A 16,105-nucleotide genomic window follows, 5' to 3' on the forward strand; every position below is an offset into this window, starting at 1 on the left:
TTCCCCTATAGGTAGGTTGGAGATTAATACAGATTACACAAAGGTAACAGTATTTAAGAAATACTGCCATCTAAGCAGATAAAAATATTATATGAAATATAAAGGGGTGATGGGCACTGAAACACTAGAAATCAGAGGGCATGAAGACAGTCTACCAACGGAGCATAAATTAAAGAGGAAAGAGTAAATCTTTCAGTGACAGAAGGTGGGTCATACTGCCCCTTTGGAGCACATATCTAAATAAATACCTACGAAATAGGTTGGACTATAGGTTGGGTTATAGGTTGGACTCGATGATCCTTGAGGTCTCTTCCAACCTTAGTGATACTGTGATACTGTGATACTGTGAAATTAAAAGGCCTGAGGACCTGCTGCATGAAGAAAAGGAGGTGAAAACTTAGCTTCTGAAAGAGTGATGGCTTTCTCTATGTCTTTGTTTTTGCACCAAATAAAAATTAAATGTTTCACATAACACGAAAAAGAGCAAATATTAAATTTGCAGGCAGAGATCCTGTCTTTGGATCCCATCAGGGTATACAGTCTGAAGACACAGATGTGATCACTGTACAAAATGAAAGCTTAATTACTATTGTTTACATATATCAAAGAAAATAACCCATACAAGGATTATTACCTTGGGTTACAAAGACAAAATAAGATCGAAATGTAACTGATGTGCGAATCTTTCTACTGCCTTTGAGAGTATGGGATAAGATACAAGGTTGATGTAAACACACACCCAAAACAAAATATGAAAAATTAATTTTGACTTTTTTGAGTCTATTTGTGTCCTAAGTTATAGACAGGGATTTTATGGAAAACAAAGAAATGGCCAACATGCTGAAGATTATTAAGATCTCTGTATGACTAGAAGATCTCTGTGTGGTTTTAAAAGCTCTGAAAATCAGGTAATGGACAAACTTCAGATTTGGAATTCAGAAAAATGTAGGAATAACACCCAACTACCTTTTCAGAGAAGTTCCTGAGGAAAATGAGAGGCTGAAAACAAATGACCTGTGAAGGCACTTTGTCAAACATTTTAATAGAGAAACCTTTGTAAAATCAAAGTTAAGGAATAGACTAGGTTATAAATTTTTTATAAAATATTCATTTGAAATACTGTAGGAGCAGTTGCTAGCTCTAGGGAAGCCACTTTAAAAGAACATGAAAAGCATTAATCTATTTCTTTTTATGCTATATACAAAACAGTGCATTACTGAGGTTATTCCATGTGGAATATGGAGCAGTCTGTCTAATGGAAAAGTTAGGCTACAGTTTCGTACTCTAGTAAAGACTATAAACTCTTCACTTTATCTTCTGTATAGAAGTGGGAAAGAATAAATATTAATCTATGTTTTAAAAACATTGAACTTAAGAGCTATGTTGACATCACAACTCTTTTTAGTGCCTTCATGATGGGGAAAAATATCGTACTGAACTTCTGATGGACACCTGGAATGTTGTTCAGCTGAGTGACTCTTCTACAGCAGCCAAAATCTTCCACTCTTTGGAGAATAGTTTTTGAACTTGCATCTTCCTGTTTCCCAGATTTTGTAATAATACTTGAAATATCCAACACAGGTGAGGGAGAGACTGTCCTTAGACTTGACTGATACTGAAAATTTATTTAAAATAAATAAAAAATGCAAATAAACAAAAATTACCAAACACCTGATTGTGGTACTTCTCCCTCAAACTCAAAACAGGCAGCTAGTCCTGAGTATGTGATCAGTGTAATTGCTCTGCACAGTTACAGATTCCAGACAGATGGAGTAACACATCAACATCCTAATTTATTTGTGGCCCTAAAGAGATGGAGGCAGTATACAGAATACTGAATGCTTTCAGTGTCATCACTGAACTCACTCATGATTTAATATCTGCTCAAAAACATCTCTTATAATTGGCTTTAATACCCAGCCACATTTCCCTTTCTAAAAGAGCAACACATACTACAATTATAAAGTAATAATCAGATTACTAATTAGTGTGAGCAAGAACAATCAATGCAACATTTCACTGAAACTTTATGCCACACTGTTACCTTCTTAGAGTAGAACCATGTGTCTACCTGAAAAAGGGTGGGAAGATATTTCTAATGAGGGAGCTCTTGATGAGGACAGCCCAAATGCTTCCCAAACAGTTACTGCATCAACATTTTTCCACCCCTAACAGAAATTTCTATTCACTTCAACTGAATGACCAGTATCTCATGTCCAAGCGTAATGGTTGTGGAAAGAACACATTCTGATAGTTTTAACTGCCTTGTTTAAATTAAATAGTGTTTGTATTCACACGCTATCAATTTAATGTATAACTAAATCAATTTACATCAACAGTCACCACCATTTGGTAAGGCACAGATTCTAGATTATGAAGTGTTGGATGATAGCTGTACAGGAAATCTTTCTTTTTGTCTCGCTTGCTAAATGGAAAAAAAAATACAGAAGTCAGAATTCAGACCTTACAAAACAGTAATTCAAGCAATAAAATATATTTTTCACATAACAATTTAGAGCTGGAGTTGTCAGCCACTGTGAAGATCACCTTCTGGGGAGCCTGTAAATGTGGAAAATGCATGTGCGCCTATTTCCAGCAGAACATATTTCCCATTCTTGTTCATTCTTTCCTTCCTCACTACAAATGACTTCTGGAGGATGCCAAACTTCTTATATGATTTGTCCTGAGGAATCATAAAGAAAAAAGAAGCATAGTAAACTCTGTAGAGACATCATTTGAATAAACATTTCTACAAAATAGGCAATCATAGAGATCATCATATTGACAAAACTCAGACACAACTCAGGACCTGTGAGCAGCTAAGAGTAAACAGGTTCAGTAATTTTTTCCTACCTGTAACCTTTGATTCAGAACTGGCTAGGGTTACAAATGAATTTCACATAAATGAATTTCTGAGAGTATTCATAGAGAAAAATACCATGGAGAGGTGCCCAGAAGTGTTTTGCATCGTTCAGCACAAAATAGATACTGATGGAGGACAAAGGGACATCTGGTGGCTTCATAGATATATACATTAATCTTAATATTCTGCATAGCTGTCAAAGAAAATCTCAGCTACAGAGAACTCCATCTTTCCAGACACAATTGCAACTGCCTATTTGAATAAAATATGCAAAGATTCATATCACTGATCACATAAAAATCAGATACTGAATAAATTACTTTTTAATCAAATTACATGTCATTGAGTATATCCTAAACAGAATAGCCAGGCACAGCTCTCTCATTCAATGCACATGGAGTTAGTTGCTCTACTGCTTCACCCAACTTAAATATGGAGAGCAGAAAGTTTTCTTCAATAAAATCTCTTTAATGTCTTTTATTAAAAAAATGTGTTCTCCATCTGTATTAAGAAAAAGAAAAAAACATAACACATTTTAGTTGTATATTACATTTAGTTTAATAAAACTAACAGGGCAGTTGCAGGATATCTGCATTCCATTTACGTACCTTCAGAAAAAATAATATCAGTGCTTGTGGCTGAATCTAGCTGTTGGCTTCTTTTATGTTTTAAAATAATGCCTGCTCTTCTGTACCCTAGGTTGCACATAAATAGCAGTTGAACAGACATTCTTTACAGTTTCTCAACAGTATCACTATGTAATTAACTGGGTGTTTAGTTTTGTTTTGCTTTGCTTTGTTTTGTTTTGTTTTTTTCATAAGAAAAATTCCAGCTCCCAAAATAAGAAATAGCACATTTCTTCTTCCTCTTTATATATTTTTTTTTTAAAAATTCTATTTTTCCCTAGGTAAAACTCAAGCAAGGATCATTGTTCCCAGATAGTTTCAAAGTATTCTTTTGCTGTTGTTTGTTTGGGTTTGTTTGGTTGGTTGGTTTGATTTTCTTTTAATGTATAAGGACTTTCAGGATTTCTTTGTATTTTCTAGTGTAGGAATATAAAATCTTTGATAGATTGCAATTTTCTGACCACTGATATTGATAAAATCCAACACAATATGAATTATTCTCTTTCCTCTATCTTTTATAAGCTTGCAGATCACTAATAGATAGCAATGAAGTGTGTTTAAATGCAATAGTGGAGCTGTGATCTCAGCTAGTAGTACTCATCACCAGTGATTACACAATGCTAAGTATTGTCACTACAACATGATTTTGTGTTGTTAGGTGACAGGATAGACTGCAGACAATCTTTAAAAACTCAGATGAACAAAACTAGAAGAGTCTGATTATTTATTTCTAGTTACTTAACAGAGCAATATAATTTCTAAGACATAAAATTTAAAAATATGAGTTTTAGAGAAATATTGTAAGCAACAACACAAGATAATGGGAAGGAAATAACGGAAAAATTACCACAGTGTTCTTTTAATAACTATATGAGCTGTATTAATTACCTCCCTTGAACAATAAGCTGTAAATGACATTCACATGTGTTAATTTATCCAAATTATTAATTAAATACTCTCCCCAGGGTACCAAAACTCAAGTCATTATTTTCTGATTTCCCTTGATCTAAGTGAACTTCACTTTCCTTAGTCCTCATTATCTCTCCCTCAAAACCTTAATCAGCTGCACTGTTTCTGCATGAGGACTTTCCAAATCAGGCATCTAACCCATTTTCTTACCTTGCCAAACACTTCAAAGCTTGTACAATAATTATATCCTTTCACAAGTGCCCCACTATCCCTCTCTCAGATCCAATAGTCTAGAACCCAAACAATAAATTTGGGGAAAAAAAAGAAAAAAATGGGAAAAATAAAATAAAAAATGAAGGCCTCATAGAAAAAAACATTCTTTGTAATTGTCTAAAAAAAGTAAATGTCAGTACTAAATAAGAAATATCCACATGTCATTATCTTCCTGTCTTCTGGTTCCTCAGTTGGTAATAAGCTCCTTGTTTGTCACTATCTCATTTTGAATATGTTACTAGTATTTAAACATCCCTCTACTTCTACAGTTTGACTAGTGACAGTTGATAACGTGCTTCTTTAAGGGCAGGTCCACTGGCCTTCTGTTTGTTCCCATGCTGCTGTTCTGGTGCAGACAGTTGCTTTGTCACTTGGTGAACTGAGTCAGGAAGGAGATCCTGCTGATGAAAAGCAAAAAATCCCTCTCCTCAGAAGACAGGGCATGAACTACACCTTTTAAGATACTGTAAATGCTGTCAGCCTACAACAAAGATCCTAAAGAAGAGCTTCAAGAAAAGAAAAAAAAAAACAACACAAAAGAGCTGTAATCTTTTGTTTATTTTCTGATAATGTGGTCTGAAAATAATATTCAAATTATATTTTGCAGGTCGAGGGAGGTGATCCTCCCCCTCTACTCAGCCCTGGTGAGACCCCACTTGGAGTACTGTGTCCAGTTCTGGAGCCCCTATTACAAGAGGGATGTGGAGGTGCTGGAAGGTGTCCAGAGAAGGGCCACAAGGATGATCAGAGGGCTGGAGCACCTCTCCTATGAGGACAGACTGAAGGAGTTAGGGCTGTTCAGTCTGCAGAAGAGAAGGCTCCGAGGTGACCTAATTGTGGCCTTCCACTATCTGAAGGGGGCCTACAGGAAGGCTGGGGAAGGACTTCTCAGGATCTCAGGTAGTGATAGGACTAGGGGGAATGGAATGAAACTGGAGGTGGGGAGATTCAGGCTAGATGTGAGGAGGAGGTTCTTCACCATGAGAGTGGTGAAGCCCTGGAATGGGTTGTCCAGGGAGGTGGTCGAGGCCCCTTCCCTGAGGGTGTTTAAGACCAGGCTGGATGAGGCTCTGGGCAGCCTGATCTAGTGTGGGGTGTCCCTGCCCATGGCAGGGGGGTTGGAACTAGGTGATCCTTGCGGTCCCTTCCAACCCTGAATGAAACTATGAAACTATGAAACTATGAAACTATTCTGTATTTTAGGTTACTGTGGAGGCTACTAAAAGGAAAAAATAAAGGCTTACAGGGCTTCAAAATCAAATGATAATCAAGAAAAAGAGAAAGAGGTGCTATGGATTTACATTAATATTCACTTACAGGTATACTCTATCAGATTTTGTGCCTTTTTTCTGACTGCATAACATTTAACAAACCCAGAATGTCTATGGAAAAACAAACAAAACCCAACAAAAATTAAAGTATTCAACTTATCTCAGAAAAAGTAATAATAAATAAATAAACCCCCAACAATGATCTGAGGAATTTATAAATTTTTTTTTAAGGGTATTGAGTTTTATCTGTGCCACACTTTTTTTGTTTCTTGAAAGAGAAGAAAATATGCATTAACATTCCAGTTAGTGGGGTACTTCTCTGAGTTTCAGAAGCACCAATAGAGACAAGACATACAAAAAGACGAACAATAAAAAAAGAAAATAAATCTAAAATAAAAGAATCTTGTAAATTACAGCATGCTATGAAGAGAATCAAAACTACTACTAGGCACTTTTTTGAGATAAATAAATACCAAAGACACAAAAAATTATTTACAATACTTACAGAAGTTACAGAATGGTGATATTTTGAAATCTCCACTTGTGGTAATGCAGGTATGGGTTGCTGGGAGAAAGGAATATTGTCTCCAGAACAATGCAAAATATGTCAACCTCCTCTTAATTACAGAAAGAGAAATTCTCATTTGGATGGTGAAGTAATTCCAAGAAGTGGTTTAGACAACTCTGTAAGACTTACTGGCAAAGGCTAAAGGCTAAATATCTGGCATGCCTCTGGGAAAGTCAATTTCACAGAGGCAGAATTCAGTGATTTACAAGGGGAGGATTTTTTTTTGTAATGTAGTCACAAACCCCAAAGATTAGTTTAAAACTGTATATGGGAATGTCAAATGTATGATTGCAACATTATTAACTTGTGAGTAGGAGACATCTACCTTTATGGGCTCAGCCAAATGCACCAGAATATTTAAGAATCTAAAAGTTTGAAAAACTTGGATGAAAAATATTTAGAACTATGTTATACTAAAATAAAATAATGTCATATTAATACATATTCCTTATATAATTTGTAAATTAATAAATAAATAAATGCTAATAGATAGAAAATCTGTCCATGTTATTTAAAAATTACCTCACATCATTGTTTCTAGGTCATTTAAAATTTTTCTAATGCCAAACTTACTGCAATTATCAGAATGGCTCTAAATAGTGAAAGCATAACAATAACTATAATGATAAATTGCAATTAATATCCTGTATCGCATAGCTGCCTGACTAATTTGATAGCCTTCCATGAAACTGTGCCCAAATAGGTAAATGAGGGAGGAGCAGTGGATGTCATATATCTTGACTTCAGTAAGGCTTTTGATACTGTCTACCATAACATCCTCATTGAAAATATGAAGAAATGTGTCATAGATGGTTGGTCTGTGAGGTGGATTGAAAACTGTCACTGTCATCAGTGACATCTGGAGAAGAGGAGGCTCAGGGGTGACCTCATTGCCCTCTACAACTACCTGAAAGGTGGTTGTAGCCAGGAAGGGGTTGGCCTTTTCTCCCAGGCAACCAGCACCAGAACAAGGGGACACAGTCTCAAGCTGCGCCAGGGGAGGTTTAGATTCGAGGTGAGGAGGAAATTCTTCACCGAGCGAGTCATTCGTCATTGGAATGGGTTGTCCAGGGAGGTGGTTGAGTCATTGTCCCTGGAGGCGTTCAAGAGGAGATTGGACGTGGCACTTGGTGCCATGGTCTAGTCATGGGGTCTGTGTTGATAGGTTGGACTCGATGATCCTCGAGGTCCTTTCCAACCTAAGTTATACTGTGATACTGTGTGATACTGTGATCAGTGGCACAGAGTCTGCTTGGAGGCCTGTGGCCAGTGGTGTTCCCCAGGGATCAGTACTGGGTCCAGTTTAGTTCAATACCTTTTATCAGCAACCTAGACAAGGAATAACAACATGCACCAGTAGAGGTTAGGGGTTCACCTGGTGGAAAACAGCTCCAGGGAGAAACACCTTGGAGTACCAGTGGGCAGCAGGTTCTCTGTGGGAACAACAGTATGCACTTGTGGCCAAGAGAGTTAATGGTATTCTGCGGTGCATCAAGAAAAGTGTGTCCAGCAGATCTGGGGTGGTTCTTTTCCCCCTCTACTCTGCCCCTGTAAGACCTTACATAGAATACTGCATCCAGTATTGGACTTCCCAGTTCAAGAAAGACAGAGAACTGCTGGAGAGAATCCAACAGAGAGCCACAAGGATGATTAGGGGACTTGAGCATATCCCGTATGAAGAGAGACTGAGATCCCTGGGGCTGTTTAGCTTTGAAAAGAGTGAGAGGGGATCTCATCAATGTGCATAAATATCTGAGGGGTGGGTGTCAAGTGGATGGGCCCAATCTCACTTTAGTACTGTGCAATACTAACACAAGGAACAATAGGTACAAGCTTGAGCATAGAAGATTTCACCTCAACATGAGGAGAAAATTCTTTACAGTGAAGCTGATGGAGCACTAGAACAGGCTGCCCAGGGAGGTTGTGGAGTCTCATTCTCTGAACACATTCAAGACCTGGAGGCGTTCAAGAGGAGATTGGACGTGGCACTTGGTGCCATGGTCTAGTCATGAGGTTTGTGTTGATAGGTTGGACTCGATGATCCTCGAGGTCTCTTCCAACCTTAGTTATACTGTGATACTGTGATACTGTGACCTGCCTGGATGAATTCCTGTGGAGATTATCCTAAGTGACCCTGCTTTGGCAGGTGGTTGGACCTGATGATCTCTGGAGGTCTCTTCCAACCTCTAATGGTCTGTGATTCTGTGATTAATATATTTTAAAATAGCCTAATTATAAGTGTATCAAGACATTATTTAATTTATTTATTTATCCTCCTGGTGCAGGGTTGTTTTTGCCTTTCTCCTTCTTGACTCCACTTACAGGCTTTCAACACTGAAGTTTACTCACTGTGCTGGTAGTACTAAATAACATCTATTAACATCAAGCAATTCAAGGACAAAGACTAACTAAGACTAACAGACATTGACAAATGACACATCACCTAAGCAGAAACCACTGGCTTTTAAAAATCCTTATGCAGCAGATTTATTTGAGATGGAGAATAAAAATTATATCACTACATAACAGCAGAGCAAGAGTATTCTTATTTAAAGAGGATAATTGGTCCCTTATTATGTTTTTTATGTCTCTGGTTACTGACAGACTAGCACAAAGAGGTTTTTACCAAATACAGCTACAGGTCCTTTACAAATGCTTGCCAGTTCTTCTACAACTGCTGTCAAGATTGCTAACTTATCTCAACTCTAGCACTCAGGGTAAGCACAGCTGCAATCTGAATAAGATAGCAGGGGTGGGGAAAAATAGGTGTGCTGCCACATGGCTTCAACTTTATCATATGAGGGAGAAACATGCACCACCATCTGGTTCTAATGATGGGGCCAAGAAATGCATTTTGCTTCTTCAGCACGCCTCTGTGTCTGTTTCTTTTGATATGTTATTGACCTTGGACAAGTTACTTTAATATTTTTGCCACTGTTTCCTTGTCAACAGAAGAGGGATGATAGCACCTACAGTGTGTTCCTCTGATACTGTGAGGTTTATTTAATACAAGTGAAGCAAAAATGTATTTATCAGCAGTTATACACCTTTCATCACCATAGTGTGAGAGATCTGTTCAATACTGAAGTTAAATTTGAAGCTTACATTACTCCGCACATGCTAAAAATATTACAGAGTTAAAGTACTGGCAAGTGCTGATGTCTAATGCCATTGCCACCTTGGAAGAATACTGTGATCAATACAAATTGAAGGTTGCATGTATTGCAAACTTGGCTGAGTTACAAGATTTATTCTACATTTATTTTTTGATAGGTGCCTGAGATGAGAAACACTACAAAAGTCCCAGGTATTTCATCAGGTACTGTGTGTCGGTATCTTAGCATTTTGAATCTGAAAAATAGGTTCTACAAAGAAAGTGAAATATACTTTTTCTATTCTTTTCCATAAATTCTAAAGTTCTGCTCCTTACATGATGTAAATGGATTTTATTTTACTTAATCTCAAGAAAGCATAAAATGTATCAAGGGTGGTGGTAGCTGACGTGTCAACAAATTCCTGGGTTGTTACCCTTGAGATTCAAAATACAAATAATCTGGAAGAGTTTGAGTGAAGACAAAGTTTAAATATCTCCCTAATTTAAAGATCTGCTGGAGGGTAGAGAGGCACTGCAGAGGGACCTCAACAGGCTGGACAGATGGGTGGAGTCCAACAGCATGACATTTAACACATCCAAGTGCAGAGTGCTGCACATTGGCCACAACAACCCCATGCAGAGCTACAGGCTGGGGTCAGAGTGGCTGGAGAGCAGCCAGGCAGAGAGGGACCTGGGGGTACTGGTCGATGGCAGGCTGAACATGAGCCTGCAGTGTGCCCAGGCAGCCAAGAGGGCCAATGGCATCCTGGTCTGCATCAGGAACAGTGTGGCCAGCAGGAGCAGGGAGGTCATTCTGCCCCTGTACACTGCAGTGGTTAGGCCACACCTCGAGTACTGTGTCCAGTTCTGGGCCCCTCAGTTTAGGAAGGATGTTGACTTGCTCGAAAGAGTCCAGAGAAGGGCAACAAAGTTGGTGAGGGGTTTGGAACACAAGCCCTATGAGGAGAGGCTGAGGGAGCTGGGGTTGCTTAGCCTGGAGAGGAGGAGTCTCAGGGGTGACCTTATTGCTCTCTACAACTACCTGAAGGGAGGTTGTAGACAGGCAGATGTTGGTCTCTTCTCCCAGGCAGCCAGTACCAGAACAAGAGGACAGTCTCAGGCTGCTCCAGCAGAGGTTTAGGTTGGATGCTAGGAAGAAGTTCTACACAGAAAGAGTGATTGCCCATTGGAATGAGCTGCCTGGGAAGGTGGTGGAGTTGCCATCATTGGAGGTGTTCAGGAGGAGACTTGATGGGGTGTTTGGTGCCATGGTTTAGTTGTTTAGGTGGGTTGGATTGGTTGATGGGTTGGACACGATGATCTTGAAAGTCTCTTCCATCCTGGTCTGGTCTATTCTATTCTATTCTATTCTATTCTATTCTATTCTATTCTATTCTATTCTATTCTATTATATTCTATCATTCTTTTAAAATCACTATTGTGCAATCACTGTAAAAAAAAATACAGCAATGCTCTTTTTTTCTCTGATGTTACAGCATACAGTTTCTGCAGTGGAATTAATAAAAAATAACAGAATATTTCCTCTGTAAATACAGAAAAGAACTGTCACAAGACTTACACACATTTTCTGTTTGTAGATGCTCTTCACAGAGATTGTAAGTTATGTCAGAATCCTACATTTGGCACCTAAGCCTTTTTGGCACTCATCATGTGTAATGTATCAGTGAGATAAAAATGGAATACATCTGATTGCCATCCTTAAAAGATCCTTTTGTAATCTTTAACCTTTCAGGGGGCATTCTGCTGCTGTATTTTGAGATATAGTGGGGGGGAAAAATCAACAAGTAATAATGTGCATTTAATATTACTTCTTCATCTGATGTATACAGATGTAGAATAAGATTTTTCAGTACCAAGGGCATGTCAGTCTATCTTTGCTACTGTGCGAATGCTGGTATAGAGCTTTAGTTAGTCTTCTATTTTCTTTTTTGTCTATCCAGATTTTTGCTCTTTGTTTAAAAACTTGTCTTAATCCTAGAATCTAAGACTAAATGGCACTGTTCTACTGCAGGGAGTGCTTTCTGAAAGTTCATCACCTTCTCTCCTCTGTGAAGTGGGACCAGGTATAGTTCAGCTTTCAGAGTTGTTTTTAAAATCTTTTACTCTTTTGTTCTTGCTCTTGCGGTAGGGACAAGGTCTCATTTTGCATACAAATAAGTTTCTGTACAAAATCATCTTATTTTTCAATGCAGTGTATTGATATAATAGACTTTTTCTGATACATGGTATTGCAATTAGCACTGAGAACTAGGGAAGAATACTTAATGAGAAAATAAGTTATTTAGAGAAAAGATGGGGTGGGGGGGAATAATATATTCAATATTATTAAGTAATTTCTATCTTTTTGTACTTGTAAATGTAATATAAGCTTCTGTTTTTTTTAAATTTAACTTCTCTTTAGGTCAATACTCTTGCCTCTGTGAGGCTGAATATTTTGCACAGGCATTGGACTTTTGGAGGAACTAATGCTTGACACCATTCATTCATTAACATCTCTTAGAACAAGAATACCTGACACTATAAATATATGTCGAGATATATTAGTTACATTCCCTTGTTTAGCTTTACATTACAATAAATTCACATGCATATGTGTGAATCTCTAGCTGGTGACCTCTTCAAGTTTATAAAACTTTACATTTTAAGAGGATAAACAAATGTTATATTTGTACAGCATGGAGTATTTTAATACTGCTTGGATGTGAGTTTGTTAGGTGTTTGCATTTTATATACTGAAAATAGAGCTCATGTTTGCTAGATGACCTATTATTCTGCTGATTCATTGAATGTGTGTTGCAATTTGAAGGTCAGAGCTATCCACTAAACTTATTAACATGATGCAAGATACGTTAAATCAAAAAATCTTCCTGCATGAGCTTCATTAATTCAATGGCATGAAAGCTAAAAGACTAGTGAGAAAAGTTAATCCTCTAAGCTGAAGAATTGCAGCTCATGGCTTTTGTACAGGCCTTCAATAGACCGGAGTCACAGGTAGTTCACAGTGAAAGTAATTAGGTAAATTTTCAATGGAACTTGTATTTTATTTCTCACTAAATAATAGTATTAAAAAAAAGAAAATATATATTAAGAGTTGATTCCAGGAATGTGGGATGTAATCACGGTTTTTCATTAGGGAACATAGAGTATCCAAGTAATACAATTCAGACTTGATTCAGCTTCTAGATCAGTTCTGTGAAATAATTTCACTGCAAAGTTTAACTATGTAGAAGACTGAATATCAGCTTCACATATGCTGTTATATAATTTGCTACTGCAATTTATTGTGATTCTCTTAAATGCCTATATCAATGCTAATAGTGTGAAGAGGCTCTTATGACATTTTTTAATTATTATTTTTTTCATGGATATTTTAGAAAATATAAGTAGAGCCTCACGTAGCATGCAAGTGACAAAAATATATTGACAATTGCAAGTCCTCTGGCAACATTTATTCGTGAGTGACCTTTAAAAGATATCTTCTGCCTGCAGGCACACACATGCTGTTTACACTAATCCTCTTAAGTTTCCCTTACGACTCCAATGCTGCTGCTTATCCAATCATCACCTTCTGACTTTGGACTTCATTTACCTGTTTCAGACTTTCTTTACTTATTTTTCTTTCTTTTTTTTTTTTTTTTTTTTTTTTTTTTTCCTTCTTCTCATAGCAGCTGCTAATGAAGCAGTCTTTTCCTGTAACGTTTACTGGGAGTATGCAGTTAATTTCAAAAGTCTCAAGATTGGCCTTACGGAGCAGAGCTTAAGAATTGGAGGAAGGTGTCTCAAACCAGTTTTGCAAATTAGTTGCTTGAAGGTGGAGTGCAGAGTAAAAAGGGGCTGGAAAGAACATTTAGAATAGAATAGAATAGAATAGAATAGAATAGAATAGAATAGAATAGAATAGAATAGAATAGAATAGACCAGACCAGGTTGGAAGAGACCTTCAAGATCATCGCGTCCAACCTATCACCCAACACCACCTAATCAACTAACCCATGTAACCAAGCACCCTGTCAAGTCTCCTCCTGAACACCTCCAGTGACGGCGACTCCACCACCTCCCCGGGCAGTCCATTCCAATGGGCAATCACTCTCTCTGTGTAAAACTTCCTCCTGACCTCCAGCCTGAACTTCCCCTGGCACAGCCTGAGACTGTGTCCTCTTGTTCTGGTGCTGGCTGCCTGGGAGAAGAGACCAACCTCTGCCTGTTTACAACCCCCCTTCAGGTAGTTGTAGAGAGCAATAAGGTCACCCCTGAGTTAGTTAAGATTTGTTGTTGCTATACCTACCATCTTATGTTAATGCTGTTGAGAAGGTTTTTTTTTTTAATAATAAAAAATAATTTATTCAAAGTTGTATATTAAGCAACAAAAAGAAGATAACTTTCATTTACACTAATAATATTTCCAAAAGTGTGTTTTTGCCCCATTTTGATTGTACAAAGCATAAATCTTATTATAATTAGTTGAAAATATTCATCCAGATAATACTATTAATGCTGTGTCCAGTTCTGGACCCTTCAATTTAAGAAGGAATTGAGACACTTGAACGTGTCCAGAGAAGGGCAACAAAGCTGGTGAGAGGCCCTGAGCACATGCCCTACAAGAGGAGGCTGAGAAAGCTGGGATTGTTTAGCCTGGAGAAGAGGAGGCTCAGGGGAGACCTTATTGCTGTCTGCAACTACCTGAAGGCTGGTTGTAGCCAGGAGGGGGTTGGTCTCTTCTCTCTAGCAACCAGCTCCAGAACAAGAGGACACAGTCTCAAGATACGCCAGGGGAGGTTTAGGCTCGAGGTGAACAGAAAGTTCTTCACTGAGAGAGTCATTAGCCATTGGAATGGGCTGCCTGGGGTGGTGGTGGAGTCACCATCCCTGGAGGTGCTCAAGAAGGGATTGGACGAGGCACTTGGTGCCATGGTTTAGTCATGGGGTCTGTGGTGACAGGTTGGACTTGATGATCTTTGAGGTCTCTTCCAACCTTGGTGATTCTGTGATGTGGTGATTCGGTGATTCGGTGATTCTGTGAAAATTTTTCTAAGAAATACAGACTTGTTCTCAAAAATACTATAGGTAGAAAACTAATTATGATCATTAAATTGCTAGTTAATAAGAAGAAATATTTCCCTTTTCTTTGAAATAATTAAAAACAATGTCAATGGTGATAATGTTTTCGTACATAACTAACTGAAGAATATCATAAACCGTCTGCACTCCATTGGCAGATCACAGTAGGGTATAATACCCTTGAAAAGAAGAAAAATTTGGAAAAATAAATAGGGATACATTCCAGAAAATAAATGTCTTCAAATCTGAAATAAAAGTCTTGGCTGAATTTTGTTTCATGACTTTCTAATCATACTGATACATTATTCTCTATTCCATTTTGATGTGGTAAAATAATTAATTATTTATATAACACTTGTGGGAGTTTCAAATGCAAATCAATAGGAGACTAAGGCTTGTAAACTTCAGGCAGGATTTATTTGTATTTTAAATCACAAATGTTTGCTTCTAGAGGAAAAAGGCTGTTTCAAATTTAGTGTGCTTTTATCAATTTTGGTATTTTGATCTGAGAATTACTCATTTAAGGCCACCTAAACTAGATCTAGGAAAAATTAGAGGTGACTAATTAAAGCAAGATGCTGCATTTTAGGTATTGTCAAGTGCCAGTTAGGAATATAGAAACTTGGTTAATGTGTTTAAGTTTCCCCAACTGTGCAGTAAAAATGCCAAGTACCTCTGAAGGCCATCCCAACATGTAGGTGCCAACTAAAGTCATACTCAGCATGCAGCAGCATAGTATTAGCCACTAGGAAATGCTGAGGACAAGGTCCAAACTTAAACATTGACCTTCCATTATTTTAATGAGAGACTATTTTCTTGTAATACCTTAGAATAATTAAGATAGTTGCCTATTTTTTAAAAACCTTTGAAAAACAAAAGTAATTAGCATATAGCATGGGCAACAAGCAGGAGAAACTGAAGGCCATTGTGTACCGAGAAAATTGATATAGCTGTCATCGCAGAAATGTGATGGGATGACTCACGTGACTGAAGTGATGCAATTCATGGCTACCAACTTTTCAGAAGAGACAGGTGAGGAAGGTAAGGTGGTGAGGTGACCCTCTATGTCAGGGAGGGATAAGAATGTCTACAACTTGATGATGGAGATGACAGGGTTGAATGCTTATGGGTAAGGATCAAGGAGAAGACCAACAAACAGATAACCCAGTGGAAGTTTGTTACAGACTGCCCAGTCAGGATGATGAGACTGATGAAGTACTTTATAAGCAGTTGGGAGAGTTTTTGCAATTGCTGCCTCTTGCCCTTGTAGGGGCCTTCAACTTTCTACATGAGTGCTGGGAACATAATGCAGCAGAGAGAATAGTCCTGGAAATTCTTGGAGTGTGTGGAAGATACAACTGGTAAAAGAGATAATTAGAAAAGGTGCCCTCCTGGACCTGCTGCTTGTTAACAGAGAAAGAC

Source organism: Melanerpes formicivorus, unplaced genomic scaffold, assembly GCF_026170545.1.
Source record: "Melanerpes formicivorus ecotype bairdi unplaced genomic scaffold, bMelFor1.0.p_v2 SCAF_44, whole genome shotgun sequence".
Taxonomy (NCBI): Eukaryota; Metazoa; Chordata; class Aves; order Piciformes; family Picidae; genus Melanerpes; species Melanerpes formicivorus.